The sequence below is a fragment of the Paralichthys olivaceus genome, chromosome 7, assembly GCF_024713975.1.
Source record: "Paralichthys olivaceus isolate ysfri-2021 chromosome 7, ASM2471397v2, whole genome shotgun sequence".
In the NCBI taxonomy this organism is placed as follows: Eukaryota; Metazoa; Chordata; class Actinopteri; order Pleuronectiformes; family Paralichthyidae; genus Paralichthys; species Paralichthys olivaceus.
This window is the reverse complement of record NC_091099.1, coordinates 9,707,737-9,718,658: the sequence shown is the minus strand read 5'-3', so window position 1 is coordinate 9,718,658 and position 10,922 is coordinate 9,707,737. Positions and strand designations below refer to the sequence as shown.

Sequence of the window (10,922 nt, the reverse complement as noted above, 5' to 3'; positions counted from 1 at the left end):
CTCCAATCCCCCTCATCTCCCCCTCCACCCTCCATCATCTCCTCCCCCTCTCCGCCTTTTATGATTAATTACTCTGTGAACATCATATGCTGGTTGAACAGAAACATAAGTGTTGGACTACGTAATTGTGTGTCTCTGTTAATGAGTGTTGATACACGCTAACAGTAGTTGCTCACTCCCTCTCTTTTGTCTTTCGCTCTCCCTCTTGTATAGACAAAACATGTGTATTCTCAAGTATATATGTGCACATGTACACACACACACACACACACACACACAGGGTCGGGGTATAGATTACCATAGTAATAGCTGCTGAGTAGCTTAGGGCTGGTGACTGATGGTCTTATGCAGCACCTCTGTCTGCCACTTGGTCAGTGAAATTAATATCCACTCCAGTCTAAGCCGGACTCGGAGTCTGAAGTTGCTGGTAGGAATTGTGAGCTGTTGCCCAAGGCTAAGATCTACCTAACTTCCCCTCTGAGCTACTGCAGCCACCAGAGGTGCCGCTGCGACCAAAGTCATTAAGGTATAGGCCCAACCCTTTCCCTCACTGTCTCTCCTTCTTTGCTTCTTCCCTCTCGCCCCCTCAAACATCTCCATGAGGGCCTGCAGGAATAGAAATGCTCTATTGATCAGAATAAACAGTGGAATAATCTTTAGTAATCAGCCCGGGCTCCAGCTTTATTAACAATTGATGTGGTTGAAGTGGAGATCAAGAGACGCACAGCTAAGATGGACTGCTGTGTATGGTTATGTGTGTTGTGCGAACACGTACACACACACAAGTATTGTGTGTGTGTGTGTGTTTGTCTTTTGTTTTTCATTCACATGGTTCATCTCCATCTATAGGGTCCGGTCTCTTTGCCCCATAAATTATTAAACATTGGCTCTCCTGGAGTCTGCCATGCACTCTGTGCCTTTTGAAATACAGAATGCACACAAATACTCATATGGAAACCTATAGTCTGACTTGTATGTACACTTACTAAGACATTAACACTGATAAGCAACTTGCAAGCAGCAAATAGTGCAGAAATACAACTGGAGTGGACACTTGTAGTAGAGTTTCTCTCTGAGTATCTAAAAGCCTCAGCTGCCTGTTTTGGCCTTTTTCTCTCCTTAGTGTTGTACTTAAATTTGACATATCACAGATTTATTTTTCAGTGTCAAGCTTTTTGTTCCTTTTTGCTCATAGAACATCACAGTGTGTCTCATTGTTGTATGTGTGCGCATTTGTGTGCGGGCCTGTGTGCAACCACCCCTGGGCAAGGCATTTTTCTCCTTTCAATACGACATTGATTTCCTGTATGACTTCATCAGACTAATACCCGCTTTGCCCCCTTGTACACTTGGACTCTCTCCCTCTCTCTTTCTAGTGCACACACTCACACACACACACACACACACACACACACACACACACACACACACACACACACACACACACACACACACACACACACACACACAGATGCCCATGCCAGCGTTTCCTCCCAGCAATCAGTCAAGGCAGCTTGTCTCTGGATCAATGGCCTCTATAAGCAGATTTCAACACTGGAAATGGAAAATGGACCATTCAGAAAAGCTAAACATATAACATAATGAGCAGTTAGGCCGTCATTCCAGAGAGAAGACGGCGTGAAGAAGAACTTGACACATTTGGATTTCTGTTTGTATTATGTTTTCTCATGAGACATTATTTGTGTTGGGCTGTCCCTGCATGATATCAAAAGAAGCCCACATAATCTCTGTAAATATTTCACCGCAAAGACCTTTAACAAGACAGATTCCCCCTAAAATAACATATGACAACACTGAGCTATAAAGCATTGAAGGGGGTTGGAGAGAAAAAAAGGACTCACCATAAACGTTTGTTGTGAGTCTGCAGAGACAATACCAAAGGGAACTGGTGGTCACCAGATCACAGCTTTTGGGCTTTTAAAAAAAAAAAAAGCAGTCTGTTTATAAACCTCACAAACACGTGGCATGCACACACGCACACAGACAGCCAGTAATATTTTCTACTTTGATAGCGGAGCCCATACTCTCTGTGATAATACACTCAGTGATCCCTATCAGCAGTACATGAAGTGTCAGACAGAAAAGAAAAGGGGGGAGATTGGACACAGAGAGAGAGAAGCTAGTTATCCTTTGCGAACATGCAGATTAGAGCCCTGCTGGGTTCACTACATGTAATTGAAGTGCTGCTCTTATCTGTGGATTCAATGGAGAATATAACTTCGCTAACATTGCATGATGTTATGAATAGAACGAATAATGTGAAGAAATGTGGTTAAAATGCACAAGCAGGTTTGTGTGTTTGTAGAGCACAAGTTAGGGAATGTATAGTACACTTATGTGTGGGTTTGAGTGCGCACAATGGATGCAGTGCATGCTACACTACATGACAATGATATAAGGATGAATGTAAGCTGGGAGACCAAGCAGTGTCAGCTGTCAGGAGTTATGAAGGAGCGGGGGTACCTGGTATTTTTGGCTCCCGTGTGCTCAGAGTGACAGGAAACAGTGTCCTGGTGTTATCACAGTGTTTCTTTCAAGCCTTCACATTATGGTAGCAGGTATGGAGGGAACACTTGTAGGATCAGACACAACAGCCCCTTCAGGAATAACCCTCATTTCAGTGCCTCTCTGATCCCTGTTTGTACACACTTCTTAGATGTGTTTTTTCCCACAGTCACTTTTTCTCACCTCTTTATGTCTGCCTTTCTCTTTCACTCAGACTGCCTCTTTGTCAGCAGTCACACACAGTGTACTCTCTCCTAAGTAAAAAGAGGACAGATCTGAAAAGAGATAATTGTAAACACATGTCTTACCTGAGAGCAAACATAGAAGGCAGTTGCTTGGAAATCCCTGGAAGTCTGTGTCTTTGCATGCTCCAAACACATGAGTAAGGGAAGAAGTACTCGCATTTAATTGAGCAAAATTACATAGATTTTAGCATATATACTTGAAGTACTAAAGTAAAAGTACTCTTTATGCTGAACTGAACATTGTTTAGTTGTTTAATCTATAATTATACACCATAGACTGTTTATAAAGATGGACAACGCATCTCGACTTCCTCCCACTATCCAAAAACAAAGGTAAAATACCCAGGTCTTATGAAGCCAGAGTCTGTATAGAAGGGATCATACTTTTCACCACTGGTAGAATCGTATGATTACCAGCAATTGTAATGTACAATAATATGAGGTTAGGCCTCTCAGGATGTTTGAAATGTTCAACAATACTTCTGTCATTAGTCTCATCATGTATGTAGAGTTATAGGTTGAAATGTCTACTAGTCCATTTGGAGCTGTCCGTGGTGCTGATGCTTCTTCTGTTTCTTGGGTTATAAACTCTTTCAGTTTTTTTTTTTTTTTTTTTAGATAAAACAGACCCACTTTCTCTTTCCAGATATCCTGACAGTCTAGTCAGTGACTATTTGACCTGGCGGTGCAGTGTGAGCAGAGTGTGCATCGGCCCTTTATGATGCTGCCTGTGTTTCTGGCTATAAGTTCAGGTTGTAAAAGTTTATCCCCTTTATGTACTTTAACAGCCTTTAATATCAGCTCATAAACTAGCACCAAACAGGCCACTGAGGCCCCCTCTCCCTCAGATAGATGACACACTGATGAACGCTCTGCCAATTAACAGCTCCACATCTCCAACACTTGACTGCCTCGCTGGGGAGGAGCAGGAAGTGGGGGGGGGGGGGCGCGAGTGTGGGTTTGTAAACATGTGAACACTTGAGTTTGAGCAATGGCAACAAATGCAGAGGAAAAAAGCACAAGAATTTTTTTCCCCTCTGAGGTAAAACAACTCTCTCTCTCTCTCTCTCTCTCTCTCTCCCTCTCCCTCCCTGAGCGTGTGTGTGTGTGGGAATTCATGTGTGCAAGACGAGACGGTGTGTATGTGTGTGTCCCAGCGGAGTGTGTAATCTCTGCTGTCTCTGTCTCCTGCCTGGCTGTGACGCAGAGGGAGGATGTGATGGAAATCTCCCTCTATTTAAATCCACCACCGGCAGATCAAAGCCTGCTGCTGCTGCTGGAATAACAGAAATAATTAGACACAAACTCCTCATTTACATAAAATGTTAATTAATCTCTCCTCTCTTAGCCCAGTCAGGCTGAGATGGCCCCATGTGCTGTATATCTGTCTGTGTGATCTGACTGTGAGGAGACTGAAGCACTTTTCTTTTTGGTCACTTATGAATGAGGAGCTTTAACTGAGGCTTTCACCCCCTCCTCTTTATCTCCTCTGTATCCGCCTACATGAATGACCACTAATAGGCCTCCTCCTGTTTGTTCCTGTCCAGTGTGTGTGTTCGTATTCCCTCCTCTTGTCTGAACAACTTCATCTGACGGAGACTAGCTTTCCTCAGCGATTACACAAACTCTCACATGGTTTAATTCAAACTAGCACTGTAATGAATTCTACAGATTGTGGGTTGTATATTTGTGTTGTTAGCGGCCATGGTCATGTGAAAAACTGATTAAATAATGGAGAATATGAGAACACTTGATTTGACTTAATTCTGTTTGATTTAGCTTCATCTATTTATTATTTATCACTTTTGCTTATCTTCTTTTGTCTTTTACTGTGAAAATATTATCTTGGAAGATGATTTATCACTGAAATGTACTTAAATATTGCTCACACATATGTAGAAATACGTATTGATACCCAACAGATACATTTATTTGAAATTGTTTTAAATTTAAAATAATTCTTCAGTACATTTGATTGCCGAAATCAAAACGTTTCAATTTCTCTGAAAAGACATTTCCATATTTCATCAGTATATGTCTTTCTTTCATCTCCGTCTGCTGAACCTGAGACAACACACTGACTGGAGAGCACAGACTCATCAAGTTGAGCCTGATTATAACCAGCACTTAAATGTGCCTCTGCACACGCCCTAACACCAGGGTTTTATTAGTACAAGCATTTACATCAGCCTCTACAGCGGCTTTATGAGATCTAAGATCTCTTACATCATTTAAGAGATGTGCTCTTGCACAAGTCTTCACTCACCAGGTCAGTGTTAATCAGTGCTTCTCACTTTGTGTAGGAAAATGGATGTCAGGGAAGATTGTGTAAATGTATCTGATGAGAAAGAAAAGAGACTATATTGGAATTTTTTTTAATAATATATATATCAAATATTACAGCCTGTACATGCTAGATCCTGTCTGATCTCATAAAATAATACATTTCATGTGTATAATATTTTGATTAATAAACAAACTATGTCTTTCTTGATTGCTCGAAATGTGTTCATTAAATTGTAAAAGTGAGGAATCAAGCTTTGTCCAATTACTCCCTGACACCATCCACTGTTTTCTACAACGTATTTTTACTTGAGGGCAGGAGTCATTTTAATGCTTGAGCAGATTGTTTCCATTCTGCTGCTGTTTGCTTTCTTTCGTTTTATCGTAACTGTGTCCTCATCCTTGCCTGAGATCATTTTTGTCGGAATGATAAAATCAGATACAGAGATCATCCCACACAAGCTGTATTTCTAGGAAACAAAATTGATATTGTTTGTCATGACTTAAATTTTTTTTTGTAAAATGTGTGATCTGTTCTGTCTGTACTTCCATTCAGTTGTCAATACAATTATTTTGCTTTGTGAAACAGCTCTCTCCACTTCCTAAAGCTGTGAGTCTCTAAGCAGTTCAGTATGACTCTCCAGCAGCTCTATCGACTGGCTCTCTGCTCCTCCGGTCCAGTCTCGGCTGCTCCTTTCATTTACACACGCAGCGCACAGCGGCCTTGCTCGGGGGAGAGCCGCTGAAACAAGACTTCATCAATTCCAGATGAAACACCAACATTTCCTCCCATTACACCAAAGCACTGCTCCCTCTCGCTCTCCGCGATCTCTCACTGCTCTGCTCTCAGTGTGTGTAATGAGGAATGGGACTGTGTGTGTGTGTGCGCACGCAAGTGTGAGAGTGTGTGCGTTTATGTGATTGTGTGTAATGAGGAATGGGAGTGTGTGAGTCTATGGCGGAGGCAGGGAGAGTTGGGGCAGTGCTGAGGGGATTGGTCCGGGGAGCAGGTGTGTTTGTTTGATGTCTTCCTGCAAATAGAGAGAGAGAGACACACACAGAGTGGGAGAGAGAGGGAGGGAGGGAGATTTTCTGCAAAGTCTTTCCCCCCTCTCTCTCTCTCCACCTACACCCTATACAGAGAGAAAAGTAATTTTCCCTCCGTCCCTCTCAAAGCATTTAAGGATTCTTACTCAATGTCAAATTCAGATTTTCTATATGGGCATCACCATTAAGTTGAGTATTAACAAAGCATGTTGCAGATAGTTTACAGTAGGTTCAGGGTTTTATTAAGCTTCATAGACAAAGAACAGAGACTTATATTAATGAGTTATATTGAATGAGTGCGAGTACAGTTCAGGTCCTTATTTTCAATTTACTCTTAAGATGAGATGTGTCACAGTCTGAGTGGTTTTTCTTGGTTAAACAATTAGCCGAGGGAAACACTGAAATATCATTATTCAGAGCATAAGAAGAACAACAAAAAAAAAGCTCATGCTTTAATACATTTGATGTATTTGTATCACATTTCTATGTTCATATGCAGCTTCAAGTTGTTTTTTCTAAACCTATGTGTTGTTTTGTCTATTTTGAGCTCTCTCCGGCGTTGTAATACACACTACATTGCACATTCTCTCCTGATATTTTCCAGAGGGGCTGTATACGAGAACGCCAATGTCTCAATGAGTTTATGGAACTTTTCCTGCCCAAGTAAAATGTCCAAGTGAGCCCATGTGAGAATATATCAGGTAAATGTCCCAAAATTCAAAGCAAGCAAGTGTAGTGATGAGGTTCCTAACACTTGACAGCAGCAAAACTGAGTGAAACAAAAAGTATACAAATATCTAAGATGCCGGCAAATATTTACATATATACACGTTGCTGTGAATGTGTCTAACATTCTCCTGCTCCGGAAAATTTCTGGAGTGTCTGAAAACAGCTTTAGTTGGTAAAGCACTATGAAAAGAAAGAAAACAGGAATTGAAAACAAATCATCAAAATCATAGTGTGCAGATTTGAATTCTTGACATTTGAAGTTTATTTTGATAGAATAATTCGTATTTTTGTATTTTGTCTTTCCACATTGTCAACTATTATCAATGAACAGGACTCAGTGACTCAGTCTGTACTGAATGTTTGAACAGTGCTCTCTTTCACCCCCTTGTTCCCTTCTAAATGCGTAATAATCATAGCTGTTGCACTGACAATGCCTTTGACATGTTTTCTTATTCTTCTGATCTGGAGCCGGTCAACCCTGTCACAAGTGCAGCACAGAGAGGGGGGAGGGAGCTTCATTTCAAATCAACGCACTTGCCTCTCTCCCTGTGCATCATGCCACCTTACTGACGCACTATATGACTGACAGGTTAAGAACCAGCAGCAATTCACTGGAGCAAAAAAAAAAAGAGTCAGTCTCAATCGTGTCTGAGTGTCGTTGAAGAGGTAAGAAACAAGCCAGGCTCGGCCACAAGAAGCAGAGGATGTGATGGAGGAGGGAAGAGGCTGATAGAGGGGGAGAAACGGGCAGCTGGGGGAAGGGGGAGTGGGGCTTCTTGTTTGTTTAATATCTTTATCTTAATCTCTGCCCTCGGGACACAAAGGCGAATTCATCCAGAAAACTGGATTATCTCACTTAGATGAGTCAAACACACATACGGCTGCATTCTGTGTGTGTGTGTGTGTGTGTGTGTGTGTGTGTGTGTGTGTGTGTGTGTGTGTGAGTGTGTGTGAGTGTGTGTGTGTGTGTGGTAACTGGAAAGAGATGTATGAGGATAAGTCTTGTATTTTATTGCTATGTTGATCATCTTTTCTTTAAGTTGCCAGATTCCCACACTTGAGGTTATTAACTACAAATAAACTACAAATAGGTGGAAACAGAGATGATAGAACGTAATGGGTGTTAAATCTTTAATGTCACGCATGCTTTGAAAGGAATGTTGTAAAGTTGGGATTATCATTCAACACCATGTGTCAGCTCTGAAAGCCAGAATTTTGAAATCTGCTCAACTGGGAAGCAACAAACACCACCGCTTTGTGTGGCAGCCTGAGACACTGGTTGATCTGGAAGCATGCCCCCTGTAAACCATGAAGACAACATTTTTCTTTTCTAACTTTGATTACTTGTAAAATATGCTCTTTTTTGTGTGTTCACACAACTACCCTGTATGCCCGTAATGCATTTCAATACAGCAACATAAAAAAAGAAAAGGGTTAAGTCTCATTGAAAATATTTGACTAATTTCTACAGAGAATTTAGAAAAAATATCAAAACAACATAAATAGTTGAGGGTTTCTCCAGACACAGCCTCACATGGTATCTTTAGATTTTCACATTGACTTCTATAGAGGTCAAAACAACAACTTCACTGGGTCAAACATGTCCCTCGTGATGGTCACCAGCCAATATTTTTTCATTTACACTTTTTGATTCCAGCCTTGGTTCTGAAATTCCTGGAGCAGTGAATGTATGGTTCAAGTGCCACAGAAATGAAAGTGTTCCTGGGGGAGGCTGAGAAGTTCTTTCATGTACTTACCCATCCTTTAGTTATTAGGTCTCATGTCCAAACTAACAGAATACAAACCACTGCGGCTCCCATAGGATTACACTGAGCTTGACATTACATTCATTAGATGTGTGCTTTACATAGATATGTGTGTGTCCCTGTGTGTGTTTAAGCACTAAATCATTCATATTTCCCCTTGCTTTCACTTTAATTGGCCCTCTTTCCACATTTGCCAGGATGCCACCCCCTGCCCTCATTCTTCCTCTCCGCTGCTTCCCATTCTCCCCCCACCCACCAACCCAGCTCTGCTCTCAACTTGACCCTAATTGATTGTAATGAGCACAAGCTTTTATACCCTCCTCCCAGTATCCCATCTTCTTACTGTTTCGTTTATTGTATGTATGTGTGTTAGTGTGTGTGTGAGTGTGTGTGTGCAGCAATATGAGAGACAGGAATTCCTTCTGTGTCCATACGAGTATAGAGAAGCTGCAGGAGTCTGTATTAGTCAGGACATACCCACTAGCCTGTGAAAGGACTGATTGTAGTTGGATTAATGGGGTGCCACTTTTGGGAAACCTCTCAAATATGTGAAATGAAAGACTGATGCCCCACTCTTCTCTGTGAATCCTCTAAGCCTCAGTTAGAATTCAGTGGTAGCAGATGTGCTCCAAAGTTCTAGAAATTGTCAGATATTGCCGCCCCCGTTTTTCAACATGGGGAAAGTGTCGGAGGAGAGGGTTTCAGACGCTGTTCAACCATTCAACAAGCACTGACTGTTGTCATTCTGGTTTGGTTTGTTGTTAATATTGTGTGGGTTTGTGGGGAAGCAGTTGGATCTGACTTGCACCACTTGCCTGGCTTTGGGTGCAGAACCGTATGTGTCAGACCCGGTCTTGAAAACGATGTTTTCTCTAAATCTGTCAGGATGTGAAGCTGTCAGGCAAAGTGATGTACCTGTCAGACAGACTTGCTCCTTTTCAGTGAGGGATTATACTGACAGGTCTCTTCAACAGCAGGCCTTGAGTTTTACTCTCGTGGTCTCACACTTCACCTCACCTCTTGCGTTCAACCTGTTGTCTTGTGCATTGCCTGTTCTTAACCCGCCTGTTTGGAATTCGCAGTTGGCTTAGCCTGTGGTAATTCTGGTTGCAGCTTTCTTTCTGAAACTCTAAAACTGACCTGCAGTAGTTCAGCCGCAGTAAGTAAAGACTGCAGGACTCAGTCCACAGAACCATGAAGCTTTTCCACCCCTGCTGCACAATAAGCTGTTTATTTAAAGTTCACTTACGATGATGAGTCACCTGTTAATTCAAATTATAACAATATTGAACATATCTCGTTTTTGGACATTTTGACACTGCACTTCCGTGGGCCCTTAACAATACACATGTCAAGTGTGAATCTGATAATATGAATGGTTCTAGAGATATCTGAACCACACACAGGCAGACAGAGAAAAGATAGATAGATAGTTGGGTTTCATCACACATCCACATCATCATGTGTCTTCATTTCATTCAAATACCATGTGTCCAATTCCTCAGTGTTGCACCTGTTCTCACAGTATTGCTGCTAATGAATGACCCCTACATGATGTCACCATGCTAATTCATAACAACTGCCATTTTTCTCTGCTTCCAAATGCCAATATGATTAAACACCATGTCAGGACCAACTATCAATCTACACCTTCATAATCAGCACTAAAGGGATTGAGCAATAAATAGCCCAAACAAACACACACATTCAGTACACATGCATGACACACATATGTACACACTCACAGACATATTGGTGTGCTGTAGCGTTAGGGTTGAGGAGTTATGGGAGCGTTTTATCAGTGTAACGTTTGAGCTTTAACATCCAGGAGATGATAAAGTGCAGGGTCGTTTACTCCAGAAGGCCCTCGCACTCTGTTAATACCACACCATTTACATGCATGACAATGTGCCCACATTCACTCTCCTGCGAGATCAATAGTTTCACATAGCTTCACACTATGGCATGCATACACTTGTGACATGAGGTGCAAGTCCTTGCTTGGTTGAACTCTGCGACCATCAGCTTACAGCATGAAATGATAATCTTCAACTTCACCTGCAGCAGAAGGTTCCTCCTCCCTTTAAAGCAAACGGACAGACGCCATGCACATAAATTGTTAGTTTGACTGATGTTAGGGTGGCATTTACATTAAAGTCCAGTGATCATCAGGGTTTCAAATGACAGGTCGATACGGCTGAGAGCTTTCAGCCTTAGTCGCAGCCCAACATTGATCCATTGACTTATGGATTAATGGGAACACTGATGATAGCCCGTAGAGAACGTGGTAATGACAAACACTACAAACACACACTTGATTGCACAC

General features: G+C 41.8%; 1 protein-coding gene across 2 annotated transcripts in view; it reads left to right on the top strand.

The window, feature by feature from the left end:
• The window catches only part of wwox (WW domain containing oxidoreductase), a 127,287-nt gene that overhangs the window by 79,080 nt on the left and 37,285 nt on the right, over positions 1-10,922 (top strand). The window contains exon 10 of one of the 2 annotated variants that reach the window (XR_011243532.1): positions 3,418-5,265. The exons of the other annotated variant lie outside the window; for it this stretch is intronic. The gene's annotated coding sequence lies outside the window, so the exon portion shown is untranslated. Of the gene's footprint in view, positions 1-3,417; positions 5,266-10,922 lie in introns of those variants that run through there. 2 annotated transcript variants of the gene reach the window in all.